The sequence below is a fragment of the Chanodichthys erythropterus genome, chromosome 1 (genome assembly GCF_024489055.1).
Source record: "Chanodichthys erythropterus isolate Z2021 chromosome 1, ASM2448905v1, whole genome shotgun sequence".
Lineage (NCBI taxonomy): Eukaryota > Metazoa > Chordata > Actinopteri > Cypriniformes > Xenocyprididae > Chanodichthys > Chanodichthys erythropterus.
The window spans coordinates 30315175-30329989 of NC_090221.1; the positions used below are offsets into that span (position 1 = coordinate 30315175).

Genomic DNA, 14815 nt, shown 5'->3' on the forward strand with positions numbered 1-14815 from the left:
TGACAATGAATTTAATGACTGACATTATAACCATATTCATCTAAAATTACTGCTTCTGTCAATTCAAGAAGCAGGATTTGTCATGGCAATGTGTCAGCGGAAATACAACGCTCCTGCATGTGGGGAATGTTTCATGACAAAATGGGATGCGGTCTATTAAAACAATCCATACAAAACTGGTCTAAACAGCCAATATGCCCTGTCATTCTCTCAATTGGGAGTGAGATGGATGGCTGTTTATAAGCAGTGTGTTTGTTTATATATGGGTGTGCATGTGTCTACGGTCCACCGTATGTACTATATGTTCTGTATTAAAGCTGCGGTTTGTTCATTAAGCACTGTGACAAAACAAAGAAGCAGATCCCAGCATGGTTCTTGACAGCAGAGTGTGTCAAACAGAGGCAGATGGGGGTAAACTCAACCCATTTCTCAGTCCTGTGGCTGGTAGAGCAGTGGGTTCTGAAGGCCAGTGAGACCACACACACACACACACACCTCTGCACAACGGAGCGTAGATTACGTCAACACTCACTTACATCAACTGCCTCGTGTTGTGACTAATTGTTTGCTGTGATAAAGGGCTGTGAGCATCTGAAATGCATTACATAGCAATAACAGAAAAATACATTTTTATTTAATTTTCGATTCAGATATTTATATATACACACTTCTGTTTAAAAGTTAGAGATCAGTAAGAGAACTGTCATTCTGACTGCCTGACAACAGATAGTCATCTGATAGAAGTCACTTCCGGTGTTTATACTGTTGGCCTTGTGTTTTGTGTTGTGTTTTATTCAAATCAATCAATCAATCAATCAACCAACCATCCAATCAATCCAGCCTTGGTGAGCAAAAAAATCTTACATATCCCAAAAAAAATTTACACATCCCAAACTTATGAATGGTAGTGCACACTCCTCTACCCTGCTCAAAAGACCAGCGCAAGCTGTATTTTTAATGCCAATTCCCAGCATGGTATGTGCTAGTATACCCTCTAGACTTCTTTCTGACATTTATGGATTAGCAGCCATAACATAAAAACAATGATCATTGCTATTAGCCAGAATTTTAATATCAGAGCTTCCCTAGTAATTACGACCAATGTCAGTTACTTCCACCATGATTCTTCAACTCCACCCCCAACTGGAGCTCAAAGAAAATTCAGTTTCCATCTGGTAATTACAACACTGAGGTGGCATTCATGTGCACTCATCTTGTAGATGTGATTATTCTGTGATGACTTGAAGGCAGCATTTGTTCACACACATATAGTGCACCTTCTTCAGATGTGTTACCACTCTTCAACACATCCCTCTCACTCAAGCATCTGCAAGGAGGAGCTGAAAAAAAATGCAGAATTACCGCGCCTCTAGACAACAATCTGGCTATGAGCATTCACCATTATCACAGCCGTCTGTTTGGTGTTGGGTGTTTTGTTCTGATGAGTGTTTCACTTACATGTGTACCTCAGGGATGTGTTTGTATAACAGGTTGAAACATCAGAGTTTGAGATTTAAATGCTATGACAGTATTGCTTGTCCATTCTCTGTTGGCCTCAGATTTAGTCTGAAGCATCTGACCAAGTCTCAGCCCACAGACCATCAACAGACCATCACTGACCATCTGATGCAACAGTTCACAGGTTCTTATCAGTCTGCCGAACACAAAGTCTTATTCACAAGTTCCCCAACTGTTAGAATGAGCATTTCTCGTGAATAACCTGTTGGACAGTTGGGCCAAAGTTAGATCTTTGAAATATTTACCAAAGTTTTGATTAGAGATGTCAGCAAGATGTCCTTGATCACATTTGTTGTTCAGATTAATTACCAAGATATATTCTTTAATCTATAATTTTTTACAATTGATGTTGACATTTCTGTTAAACATCCTTTGTAGTACTCTTCCAGACTTGCTAATGAGTCATTGTCGGATCCTCGTAGTCACCCTGCACAGGCATGTTCTATTAATATTCAGAAATATGCAAATAATAAAATAAAACAAACGTAAAGTGATCACAAGTGCACCGGATTTCGCAGTCATAATGCATGCTATGCACTGTTGCGATCAGACAATTAAGCTAAATTTAATTTTGTGGATATTTGTAACTATTTTACTTTTAGGTGAATTGGTGGCTAATTCATATGAATTTGTACAATCTCATTAGTATGTTTTTGTACTATTTGCTCATGCTCCACTGATTGGTTTTAGGGGTAGGATTAGGGGTGGCCCTTAATGCTTATGTTTTTTTGTTTTTTTTAAACCCATATATTTCCATACAAATCATGTTGTACAAATTTATACAAAATCGTCATCTCGCGAAATAGTTGTTTTCTCTAGTTCACATCGGCCACAATTATTGGCACCCAATTATTGCAACTTCCTTTTTCCAAGATAACAGCTCGTAGTCTTTTTCTATAATGCCTGATGAAGAACACCTGATAAGATATCAGAGACCATTTCTTCATACAGAATGTCTACAGATCCTTCAGATTCCCAGCTCCATGTTGGTGCTTCTCCTCTTCAGATCATCCTACTCATTTCTATAGGGTATAGGTCAGGGGACTGGGACGGCCATTGCAGAAGATTCATTTTGTGCTCAGTGACCCATTTTTGTGTTGGTTTTGATGTTTGTTTTGGATCATTGTCCTGATGGAAGATCCAACCATGGCCCATTATAAGGTTTTGATTTTTTTTTTCTTTTTTCTGTTAGTATTTGCTAGAATCCATGATACCATGTGTCTGAACAAGATGTCCAGGAACTCCAGCAAAAAAATAGGCTCACAACATTAAAGATCCAGCAGTATATTTAACTGTGGGCATGGGGTACTTTTTATCCCTGTTTGCACAAAATCCATCTGGTAGGTTTGCTGCCAAAAAGCTCTTTTTTAGTTTCATCTGACCATAAAAGCTGGTCCTGTTTGAAGTTTCAGTTGTGTCTGACAGCTGAATATGCTGGAGATTGTTTTTGGATGAGCGAGGAGGATTTTTCTTGAAACCCTCCCAAACAACTTGTGGTGATGAAGGTGCGGTTTGATACATTTTTTTAGGCTTTCTGACCCCAAGACAATTCTTTAACTATGATCCTTGGAGAGTTTTTGGCCACTCAAACTTTCCTCCTCACCATGCATTAAGACAATATAGACACATGTCCTCTTCCAGGCAGATTTTTAACATCTTTAGTTGATTGGAACTTAATTATTGTCCTGATGGTGGAAATGGGGATTGTCAATGTTTTAGCTATTTTCTTACAGCCACTTTCTATTTTGTGAAGCTCAACAATCATTGGCTGTAGACAAAAAGTCATGGCTGGACAATTTCATGCTCCTAGTCACCCTGGTGTGCTAAAAAAAAAAAAATAAATAAAAAAAAAAAAATGATAAATATAAAATATGAATAAATATGATTAGGAATATACTTCAGTGATATTTTACTCATAAGAATTTCTAGGTGTGCCTAGAAAAAGAAAAAAAGAGGGGGAAAAAAATATATAATGTGAGTTTCCCCGCACTTTAAATTGTTTTACTTCAATTAAAGATTAGAATTTTGTGATTTTTTTTTTTTTAATGAAAGATCAAAAGGATAAACAATGCAGATTCATTTTCACAGCCACCTTTGCTCATATTTTACCAAGGGTGCCAATAATAGTGGAGGGCACTGTATTATTATCAGTTGTGATATAATACACTGTTTTGTTAAAGTCTCATGAACACTAACTAATGACAAAATTCTGCTCTGAACACAACAAACAGCACACTGCCACATGCCAATGCCAAAACCAAATGCCAAAACAAAATACTTCACCCATGACCTCACATTACACTGTAGGTTCACATTCACAAACAACTTTATGGATTTATGGAATTTGTGATGTTTCTGAACCTCTCATCAACCCATATGAAGTGAAAGAGGTTGAACTGGTGCGGTAGGCTGTTAGGGCCCCCTCCTTGTTCTTACTCATGGCTGCCAGGATACCCTTATCTCCATCCACAGAGCCTGTGCTATCTGCATCCCCCACCGTGGTCCACCACGGTTACGCCAGAGCGGTGAGGCCGCAGACTCCAGCTCACAGAGCGGAGAAGGACCTGGCATTCCTGTAAAGCTCAGATACCATTCAGGTCCCTCATTCAGGAAGGCTGCCACAGGAAACAAGCCCTCACCCGAGACCGAGAGGCCCACCGCAGTCAAGCATCATCAGGTATACGTCAACACACTCTCAATACAATCAAGGCAGGGTCTTAATAAAATCGTGTTTCGTCAATGATTGTGACATCATATTGGCATGTTAACACCATAATTGTCATTGTTGCACTTCTGATAACACTTCCTGATGTCATGTAATGTGTAAACAACAGACTTAGACTCAGATATCCAACGGAGCAGTTTTAATCCGGTTTCTATAGCATTTATGTCAGAAAAATCATGATAGACTGCTAAATTTATGAGCTAGTCTCCAGTTCCTTGTAAACACGCTATTGAGAATCATTCACAATCACATGACCCTGATATTTCAATTAGGCCATACTTCTTGCTAAGCAAATATTGTCTTTGATAATGCTTTGTTACGATTGCATGACTATGCTGTAGGTTGGGCAGTAACACATTTGCAGTTCCATATCGATTTCCATGTTTTCTGGATTGTTGGGCATCAATCAACAACTGCTGACTGTGTCTAATATGACCTTAATGAGAATGTACATTTTTAATTGGTAGCATAAGCGTAGTTCGGTCTGATCAATATTATCGAGAACCAGCACTCGCACTCGCAATGCTTTTGGTATAGTTGACACTTCCTCTAAAGATTTCTTCGTTCAGATAGCATGCGTCTGGTGTTTCCTCTCTCTCAGCCATTCCTGCCAATATCTTTGTTCTTTTTTGCTTGCTTGTTCTATTCATGGATTTGTATGTAATGACTATAAAACAGGAGCAATTAAACTTACATTTGAAGAGGGATCAACTCAATGTTTCCAATCAAATGCATTTGAATTTACTGTTTCAACAGTTATCTTCACTCTGTGAAGGTTTGTCAATTATTTGCAGTGCAAGACCCCGTCAATAAGTAAACTCATTTGGATGAACAAATCCCCTAAGGTAAAACTAGATGTCTTGACATCTTCACAAGTAAGTTCTCGGTCACAGCTTCACATTCAGATTGGTTTTGACAGATCAATGTTCTTACAGCAACTATACTGTGCAGAGAACTGATTCAGTTCAATACCCGAGGGTTGTCTCCTCGGTCAAGTCAGTTTGAATATGCAGTCAAGATAGCCGTGACGTAAATATGGCTGTTCCGCAGTTTATTTTATTACTTGTTACTTGTTTCTTTGTTCTTTATTTTATTCCTGTTTAGTTGAATAATTACTTGGAAAAACGAGGCAATGTTTGCTGTTTGAGGAGAATGCATGCCTTGTTTTAATTCAATTTTTTAATATCCATATTAATATTTAACCTTTTAAATAAAGGAGTATTTTCAAAAGAACAAGGGATTCCACCCCCCCCCCCCCCATTAACCCTTTAAGCCCACAGTCCTAGACTAAAATGCACGTTTGAGCTGTTTAAACTGAAAGAAACTTGCACTGACTTATCTTAAAATATGTCAGTGCCATTGTTTTGTCACAAGATGCACATCAGCAATTTTTTTTTCCCCCTAAGGCATGTTTAAAAAAGCTACTTAAATATCCTAATTGAACTAAGGCCTAATCCTGGCTTAATCTAAGCCCTGTCTGTGAAATCAGGCCAATATTTTCAAATACAGTATAATACATTACCCCTGTAATAACATATTAGCTACATCTTAAATACAGTAACATTACATTTTAGATATTGGTATTGATTATGACTATAACTTCCCAATTTCAGTCTCCAGCACATAGCCCTTGACCAAAAAAGTTCCCCTGTCAACTCTGCAATGTGCACTAGAGAGGCATTTTGCACTTAATTAAACAAGCTTAAAATTAGTCACAGTCCATCAGGAAATAAGAAGCTCTGAGAGCTGCAGGCTTTCCAGAACGTTCATAATCTGTTGAACGCCACAGACAAGAAAGTACAAAGAAAGTTCTTCAACTTCAGATAAATCCAAGGTTACCCGAACGCTTTTAGTGATGATCGTTTTTTTCCTGCTTTTGTGCTGACCAAATGAGCTTCTGTCTCTTTATAAGAATGGAGTTTTGAAGTAATGAGATTTATGAATTGTGTAGCCATGCATTTGCTTTTTTTTTTCCCGGCTGGGCTCGTGCATTTAGAAAACGGTGTGGATGGTAATTATAGTATACATTATTACGAGCCCCCATCACTCCTCCGCACTCTTTTTGTGGTTAACTGCTTTTGATAACAAATGAATTAATGAAGCTTTACAGGACAGTCGAAGTGGATCAGCAAGTGTAGGAGAGAAAGAGGTGGAAATGGAGAGAATGGCAGCGAGAGAGAGAGAAGTTGGCAGATTACGACTTAATGGTGGCAGAATAATGGTAATTTCGCCACACTCTCCTCTCTCTCGGACTGTGCTAATGGCTTCATTAACACTTCCACTATCCAGCGGCCCACAGAGGACAATGTCACATCCATCTTTGTCACATCACAATAAAACCGACTAAACACAACAGGCCTATCAGTCCAGGTGCTGAAGGAGGCAAGAAATGAACAGAAGAAAATCAATAGCGAAATATCAATGCGGCTAAAGCTGAAAACACGGAAGTCAAGCAGGTCCCCGCAAACAGAGAAAGTGCCGGATTGATCTCTAACAGGTATGTTGCTCACACTTTGGGTAATAACTCAATGCCATGGCGGAGGAGGAACAGCATGCTGGGAAAAACAGCAACGTGCCATAAATCACAGGAGCCGGGCTCTATTGCCGTCAGCGGTGAATTGATGACGTTTTCCTCTGCCATCTAGATCATTCCTCTGTTGACTTCTGAAGCTTCCTGTGTCTGCTGCTTTATGGGGCATTTTAGCATGAAGTCCCCGCGGTGCTTCTGTAACTAAAAGGTTTGAATTTCCAGGCGGCGAGAGGACGTGAAAAGCCCACAGGGTGCGAACGGCTACAGAAACCCTTGGGGAATTACCTAAATATGGAGCCAAAGAGTTAATGTAGCACTAATGTAGCAATAATCTTTGCTTTTCCACCCAATTCAGTTAAACAAACTAGTTTTAAGCCAAGTTTCATCAAACATTTTCATTACAATTTTATAATTATATTTAAAATGATTAATTGTTTAGTTATTATGATTTTAAAAAGACATAATTTAACTTCAAGGTGGCCATACATTCAATAATACTTTTACTGGAAATGTATGTTGTATATGGCAAAATATGAATGATATATTTTGAGCATATATTGGTCAATGTTGAGACCATTGTTTTGATCCTATCACAAGTTATTCTTGCAATTTCAACAAAAAAACTCATCTATGTTTGCCAGTTTTTCACTATTATTATAATTATACCCAGATGACAAGTTGAAAAAGTTCACAAGCAGACCAAATTTCACAGGAAACCAAATGTTTAAGGGTATGTTTACACAACAAGTTTTTCCTTTGCGTTTTTTCACGTACAGGTGACTGTGTTTTAAAACGATCCCTGTTCACAAGGATCCACAAAAATGACTAAAAATGCGTTATTATTCATGTCTGCTAGTAGTAGGCAATGTCTCTTTGTGAAGAAAGCACTATACACTGAACACGTAATATGCATTCGCATGATGTCATCGTTTTCACAAATTTGCTTTTTTTAAGTTTACACAGAAACGATAATGGTATCATTTTCAAAAACCTGCACAAGTTTGCATTTTCAGGCTCCCAAAACACTGTTGTAGGGTACATGAATGGCCAAAATGCATAAAAAGCTTTTTTTTTCGTTTTTGGTTTAAAATGGTGTCTTGTAAATAGCCCCTGAGTTTGCAGTGCATCAAAACTTTTTTATTAATTGGCCCTAAACTCTCTCACACTGAGAGACTGGACTGACAAATCATATCTAGAGACTAGAATGTCACAAAGACAACAGCAAAACAATTGATCCACACAACTGATGATCTTGCAAGAGAAAACAAGCTAATTGAAACATAAAACCTGAAGATAAACATAACTGATGAAACCAAAGGGCACGGGGAGGGGGAGGGGGGTTCATGTAAAATTTTGTGTTGCACCTAAATGTTACAGCGAACACATTCCTTGAGAAACTCCACGAGAATGCTTCTGCAGATACAAAACAGCACCACCTGCTATGATTGAATGATTCATGCCGATGAAGGCTTCTGAGGTGTGAGGAAAACACTGCTATTTCTGACTGTTATTATGCAGCAGTCGACCATAACTCAGCTCTGCGCAACAATAAGGTTGTCAGCACGTCAAACATGTTCATTGCTGTTTATTTATGCATGAATATGCATTACAATACTACAGCAGCATCTGATGCTCTCCTACCTGAGAATGAAAACGCCTGGCACTCAAGGCCATCACGCAGACATAGAGGAACATTATGTTTGAAGCTCTTGATGGAATAATAGACTGTTCTATAAATGTCTCCTGTACAAGACGTGCTGTCTAATCTAAGCTGACTAAAGTAATAGAGCTATTTTGCCACATTCACAGTGATATGAAGAAGTGTGAAGTGAAAGATCTTTATAAAAGAGTGCGACAGAGAGTTGCAATCAATAACGTTCAACAAATACACTGTGAAGCAATTTGAAGAGTGACTGCTGGAGTGCGACATTGTTGTTTTGTTTATGTCTGAATGAAAATTGTAAGAAAAAGAAAATATTCCCCTGAATGAATTTTTATGTCAAATAAACACAATATATGAAAGGTTTTTTTAAATATATTTTAAGACATAAAATACAAGTTCAAAAGGCATCTATGCATTTCTATTTATCTTGTCCAATGAATGAATCAAATACATACTATTACTACAACTAATATGTATTATATTATTATATAAATATAATTTATCATTTTATTTATTACACTACTACTACTATTAATAATAAATGATAAATATAATAATAATAATAATAAATATTAGTAGTAGTAAAATTAGTGTAGTAGTAATAATAATAATACATTACAAATAATAATAATAATAATAATAAAAGTATTATTATTATATTATTTTACTACACTATTACTACTACTACTGCTGCTACTACTACTACTAATAATAATACATTATAAATAATAATATTTTACTACACTACTACAAGTAGTGTATATATATATATATATATATATATATATATATATATATATATATATATATATATATATATATATATATATATATATATATATATATATATATATTCTGATTAAAACAATGAATTATTAGTAGTAGTGGTAGTAGTAGTAGTTATAATAAATGATAAAGAATATAATATAATAATAATAATAATAATTATTATTATTATTATTATTATTATTGTTATTATTTTTACTACCCTATACTACTACTACTACTACTACTAATAATAATAATAATAATAATAATAATAATGAAAAGAAAAGTTATTTTTTTCCTGAAAAACTAAATTCCAAGCACTAGTCTTTGAATCAGAAAGCTTTTAAGGTCATGAGAAACATTAATTCAGTCAAGTGTCCTTTTACTGGTAGTCTACCTTCCCTTATCACCTTCAAAGCAAGATGTCCACCTCAATCTAGCATCACATTGTAATCACACTGCTCTCCAGAACTTTCTCTCCTCCAGTGAGATTATAGTCTCAATGCATCTGTGCCCCTTTTGTTACTCGCAGCTCTTAACAGCTCTATGAGTTTCTCACAGGGAGATAGTCTTCCATTTAAAGCATTTTGGCTTCAATTCATTTTCTTATCTCAGCTTTTCTCTCCTTCTCTGATAAAGATGTGTGTTCCTTTCCGATCTTTATCAAACAATAAAATCCAGGGGGACTTTCAGAGCGCTGGAGCAGCTAGAATGACAAGACTGTTAGTAGTTTTTTTTTTGTTTTTTTTTTTCAGACACTTTTAGCTCAATGTGAATGAGCCACGTTTAATGGGACAAATTAGCATGTGCTGTGAAAATAGGCGGACAGTTGGATGTGAATGACGGAGCTCCGTGTGATTGTGATATTTGGCAGGCGTGTCTGCTCTTTAGCAGTTCTGTAGCTCCCAATAAACAAGGTGAGATCCATTTTTACATTCCGAAGCCAAATACCGGCCGCTGTTTGTTCAGCCCTGATACATCAGAATCTCAGCATCAGTACACAGTCATACTTTAACACCAACACACAAATACTCATGCATTTCTCTCTTGCAGAAACATCATGGCCACAAATAATAAAATAAAATAAAATAATTTATTTACATATATAACAACAAACAAACATTACTTGTGTCTTTCAAAGCAAACATTTGGGTCATTGACATGAAAGGTTTTTAAAAGTGTAAAAAAAACATAATGGAGATATAATTAATTTTGAAGTTTTATGAGATGTGGTTTCCAAAATCAATTAACACTGCTTTTGTCATTTTTGTCATTTTTTAGCTAGCAAAAGGATATTCAAACTTATACTTATATATGTACTTATATTTAGTACGTTTTTAAAATATTACAACATTTTCCATGTTTTATAGCGGTTGTACCGAATGACCTGATGTTTCGGGACATGCGTATGAGCAAGTGAAAACATGAATTTTTCAAATAGTTAAAAGAGAGTTAGTTACTTTGCTTCATGACTATGTGGTCCTTTGCAGCTGTCTGAATGATGTCACATCCTGTCACATGATATTTACCGCATGACTTGATCCAAAATGGTATTGGTTATAATTATATTGGTTACTCCGAATGACATCAATGAAATTAATTTTTCCAGACATTCTTTCTCATAACAAAGCAACGACTTATACACATAATTTTAATACCATTTTGCATTATGTTGATATATGATGTTATAAAATCATGCCAGAATAAAAAAATATATATGTTTATTACATTTTAAGATATTTTAATCACTAATGAAATGGCTGTACTGGCCTTTGGATGGTTAAACCGAATTACCTTTTGACACTTCAAAATCTTTAAAATATCTTTATATGTAGCTAAATATAATTAAAACCTTTTGGATTCAACAAAAGAGATTTAGTTGTACTATGTTACATATTTTGGATGTCATATCTTTGTTTTTTTTTATTATTATTAAGGCCTTTAGCTAAAAAAAATACTGGTCATGTCATTGACCCATTTATCTAAAACAATATGGCAGAAATCACACATTCACATCCAAATTTAGTCAGTCCAATTAGATTACAGATTTTTTTTTTCCTTCAAAATTCTGTCATTTCTACCTTGTATCGCTTGAGTACCATTTTACTTTCTTTCCCTCTAGCACAAAAAATTAGCGCTGTAAAACGATTAATCGCAATTAATCGCGATTAATCGCATACATAACAAAAGTTTGAGTTTGCATAATATACGTGTGAGTACTGTGTGTAATTATTATGTATATATAAATAGAAACACATTCATGTATATATTTGAGATATATTTACAAGAATATGTATTTATTTATAATTTTGTATAATGTATATTATATATGAATAAAAATTAATTTGTGTGTATTTAAATATATACATATTAATTACACATAGTAATATATATATATATATATATATATATATATATATATATATATACAAACCCGATTCCAAAAAAAATGGGACACTGTACAAATTGTGAATAAAAAAAGGAATGCAATAATTTACAAATCTCATAAACTTATATTTTATTCACAATAGAATATAGATAACATATCAAATGTTGAAAGTGAGACATTTTGAAATGTCATGCCAAAAATTGGCTCCTTTTGGATTTCATGAGAGCTACACATTCCAAAAAAGTTGGGACAGGTAGCAATAAGAGGCCGGAAAAGTTAAATGCACATATAAGGAACAGCTGGAGGACCAATTTGCAACTTATTAGGTCAACTGAAATGTGTTGATGCCATGAAATTTAAAATCAACTTATTTTTGCCTTAAAATGATACATTTTTCAGTTTAAACATTTGATATGTCATCTATGTTGTATTCTGAATAAAATATTGAAATTTTAAACTTCCACATCATTGCATTCTGTTTTTATTCACAATTTGTACAGTGTCCCAACTTTTTTGGAATCAGGTTTGTACATAAATACATATACATATATATGTTGCATTATTCATGTATGTATTAATCACATACAAAATAAAAGAAGTTTGAGTTTATAATAATATATATATATATATATATATATATATATATATATATATATATATATATATATATATATATATATATATATAGTACATATATTATGCAAACTCAAACTTTTATTTTGTATGTGATTAGTCACAATTAATCGTTTGACAGCCCTAAAAAAAAAAGCTTATCCATACAATGAAAATGCATGCTCACAATAGATGACATCAAAACCCCGAAGACTAGCTAATTCACCACTGGTTCCCTCAAGATTATCCTGTGGTGTTTTATAATGGAGTTTTTCAGTTTGTGAGTAAAATAAAGTCTGTGGTAAACACAACTTGACAATACTTTGACGTTTTGTTCTATTATCACCACACTATTATAGAGTTCAGTTGCAATTTTGTTTGGATTGTTAAAAAAAAACATTTATTCGGGATTTGAACCTTTCCCCTTCAAATAAATAAAGTAATTTGACTTTGCTTCAAGTATTTAATAAGAGACATAGGGCCAGATTTACTAAACAGGGCAAATTATAGCATGAGAGCGCAATTCCAAAAAAAAATTGCTGATTGGAGTGGAAAGTTATGTGCGTTATCTACTGAAGATGTGCAAATTAAATAACACAGACACAGCCAGATAATTTCCATAATGACCAACGCAATCTACCTAGAGCAACGCAAATTAGCATCTGGTTTAAAACATGCTTTTTTGGGGGCTGTAACTAATGGCGCAAATACCAGTAAATTGACTAGAGTAAACCTTAGTAAATCACTTTGCATGATTCATTTAATTACTCTCCTCAAATAAATTTTGTGTCTGTCCGCACCTTTTCAGCGCTAATTTTTCTCTTTAGAAAATCCTGACAGCAGTATTTTAACGCCAAAAGGGGGTTTGTGCTGACGCAAGCTGTTAGTAAATCTGGCCCATAGACATTATAAGCATTTATCACATCAAACAATTAACAACTATGTAAAAACAACAAAACCTGCTGTCCCAGAATGCAGCAGTACAGCTGATTCTTGCGTATGAATACACCTCATGAATCAAATTTGTGCATTGGTACTGAACAAGTAATATCTGAGTAATATTCAAACTAGCTTTGTCATAGTCATTTGGCAAAATGCCCACACAAAGAACAATGCTTGATTGTGCAACTGGAAAATCACATATAAAATTAAGCATTCAGCACATATCCGTGTGAATGTTGATGAGAGAGTCGTATATGTCACACAACGCCTCCAGTTCGATTCTCAGGAATTAAGCTTCGTTATCTCTTAATTTGCACGAACACGAGCAATAAGCAATGAGCGCTCCTCTCACTTTCTGAAAGAAGAAACATCCAAATATTGCTCAAATGAAACATCCATTAATATTAGGGCTCTAAAAAGAATTTGCAATTTCCTTTGGCTTAGACCACGCCAATAGCAAAAGGTCAGTCTAAAAGACAAACTGATTCATCTCTCAGAAAGAAATGAGATTGAAAAAAAGCGCTCTAACAGATGCCTGCATGGCTGTATTGAATCATCATATTTGTCATAGAGTGATTTCAATGGAAGCAGTGACCTTTGGGGTAGTGGAGTAAATTGCTTTGTGGCATAAAGGTAAGCTGGAAGCTTGAAGCATGAAGCTTGATTAACCTGAAGATCTTTAGACGGAATCCAGCCAATATGGCTGCAACGGAAGTCTTCCGACGAATAGAAATCAAGAAAGACATTCATTACGGATCTGCTGTGTGGTTTCATTGCACACATGATTAATTTGGTGTGAACAGGGCAACTTTGATGTCTCTAATTAAATACCAGAAGCTGTTGTGTCCAACATCCTTGACCAGCAGTCCATTTCTGTTAATAGCATAGGATATGACAAAATGGCAGATATAGCCAACCATTATTAAGTTCAATAAGGGTCAATAAGATTTTTTGGGAAAATCAGAAGTGACAGTAAAGACAGTTATAATGTTACAAATGATTTTTATTTTAAAATAAATGCTGTTCTATTCTTCAAAGAATCATGAAAAAAGTATTATTTTCCACAAAAATATTAAGCAAATCAGCATATTACAATGATTTCTTTTTCCTCATCACTGGAATAAACTACATTTTAACATATATTAAAATAGAAAAACGTTATTTTAAATTGTAATAATTTCACTGTATTTTATATGGAATAAATGCAGTCATGGTGAGCATAAGACTCTTATTTCAAAAACAAAAACAGTTCTGTACATATTTAAAATGTAGTCTTTTTCTTCTAGACAAAAAAAAAAAAAATAATATATATATATATATATATATATATATATATATATATATATATATACACACACAAATATGGATGGCTCATCCTGCACTTGAGAATGTATCCACAGTAATTTGTACCAAAGTAAGTACCAAATGTATACCTTTGGCTCTAAAAATATCTTTGTCTTTTAGTCAAAAATGCACTGAAGGCAGTATCCTTGCATTTTTCATCAATGACTAAATTAATCATTGGCATACAGCCTTGGCCAAAATGATATTCCGTTCATGTTTTGTTTGCTTTTTATGCACCATTGATGTTTGAGTCAAAACAATCTTGGCACACATGTTGATGCTATCTAAATGAAAGGGTCAAGGCTAATTGAAGCAGATATTTAA

The 14815-nt window shown here is 34.7% G+C and overlaps 1 protein-coding gene across 1 annotated transcript in view; it reads right to left on the reverse strand.

The window, feature by feature from the left end:
• aff2 (AF4/FMR2 family, member 2) overlaps nucleotides 1-14815 on the reverse strand; it is a 251205-nt gene that overhangs the window by 227690 nt on the left and 8700 nt on the right. The gene's annotated exons all lie outside the window — the stretch shown is intronic.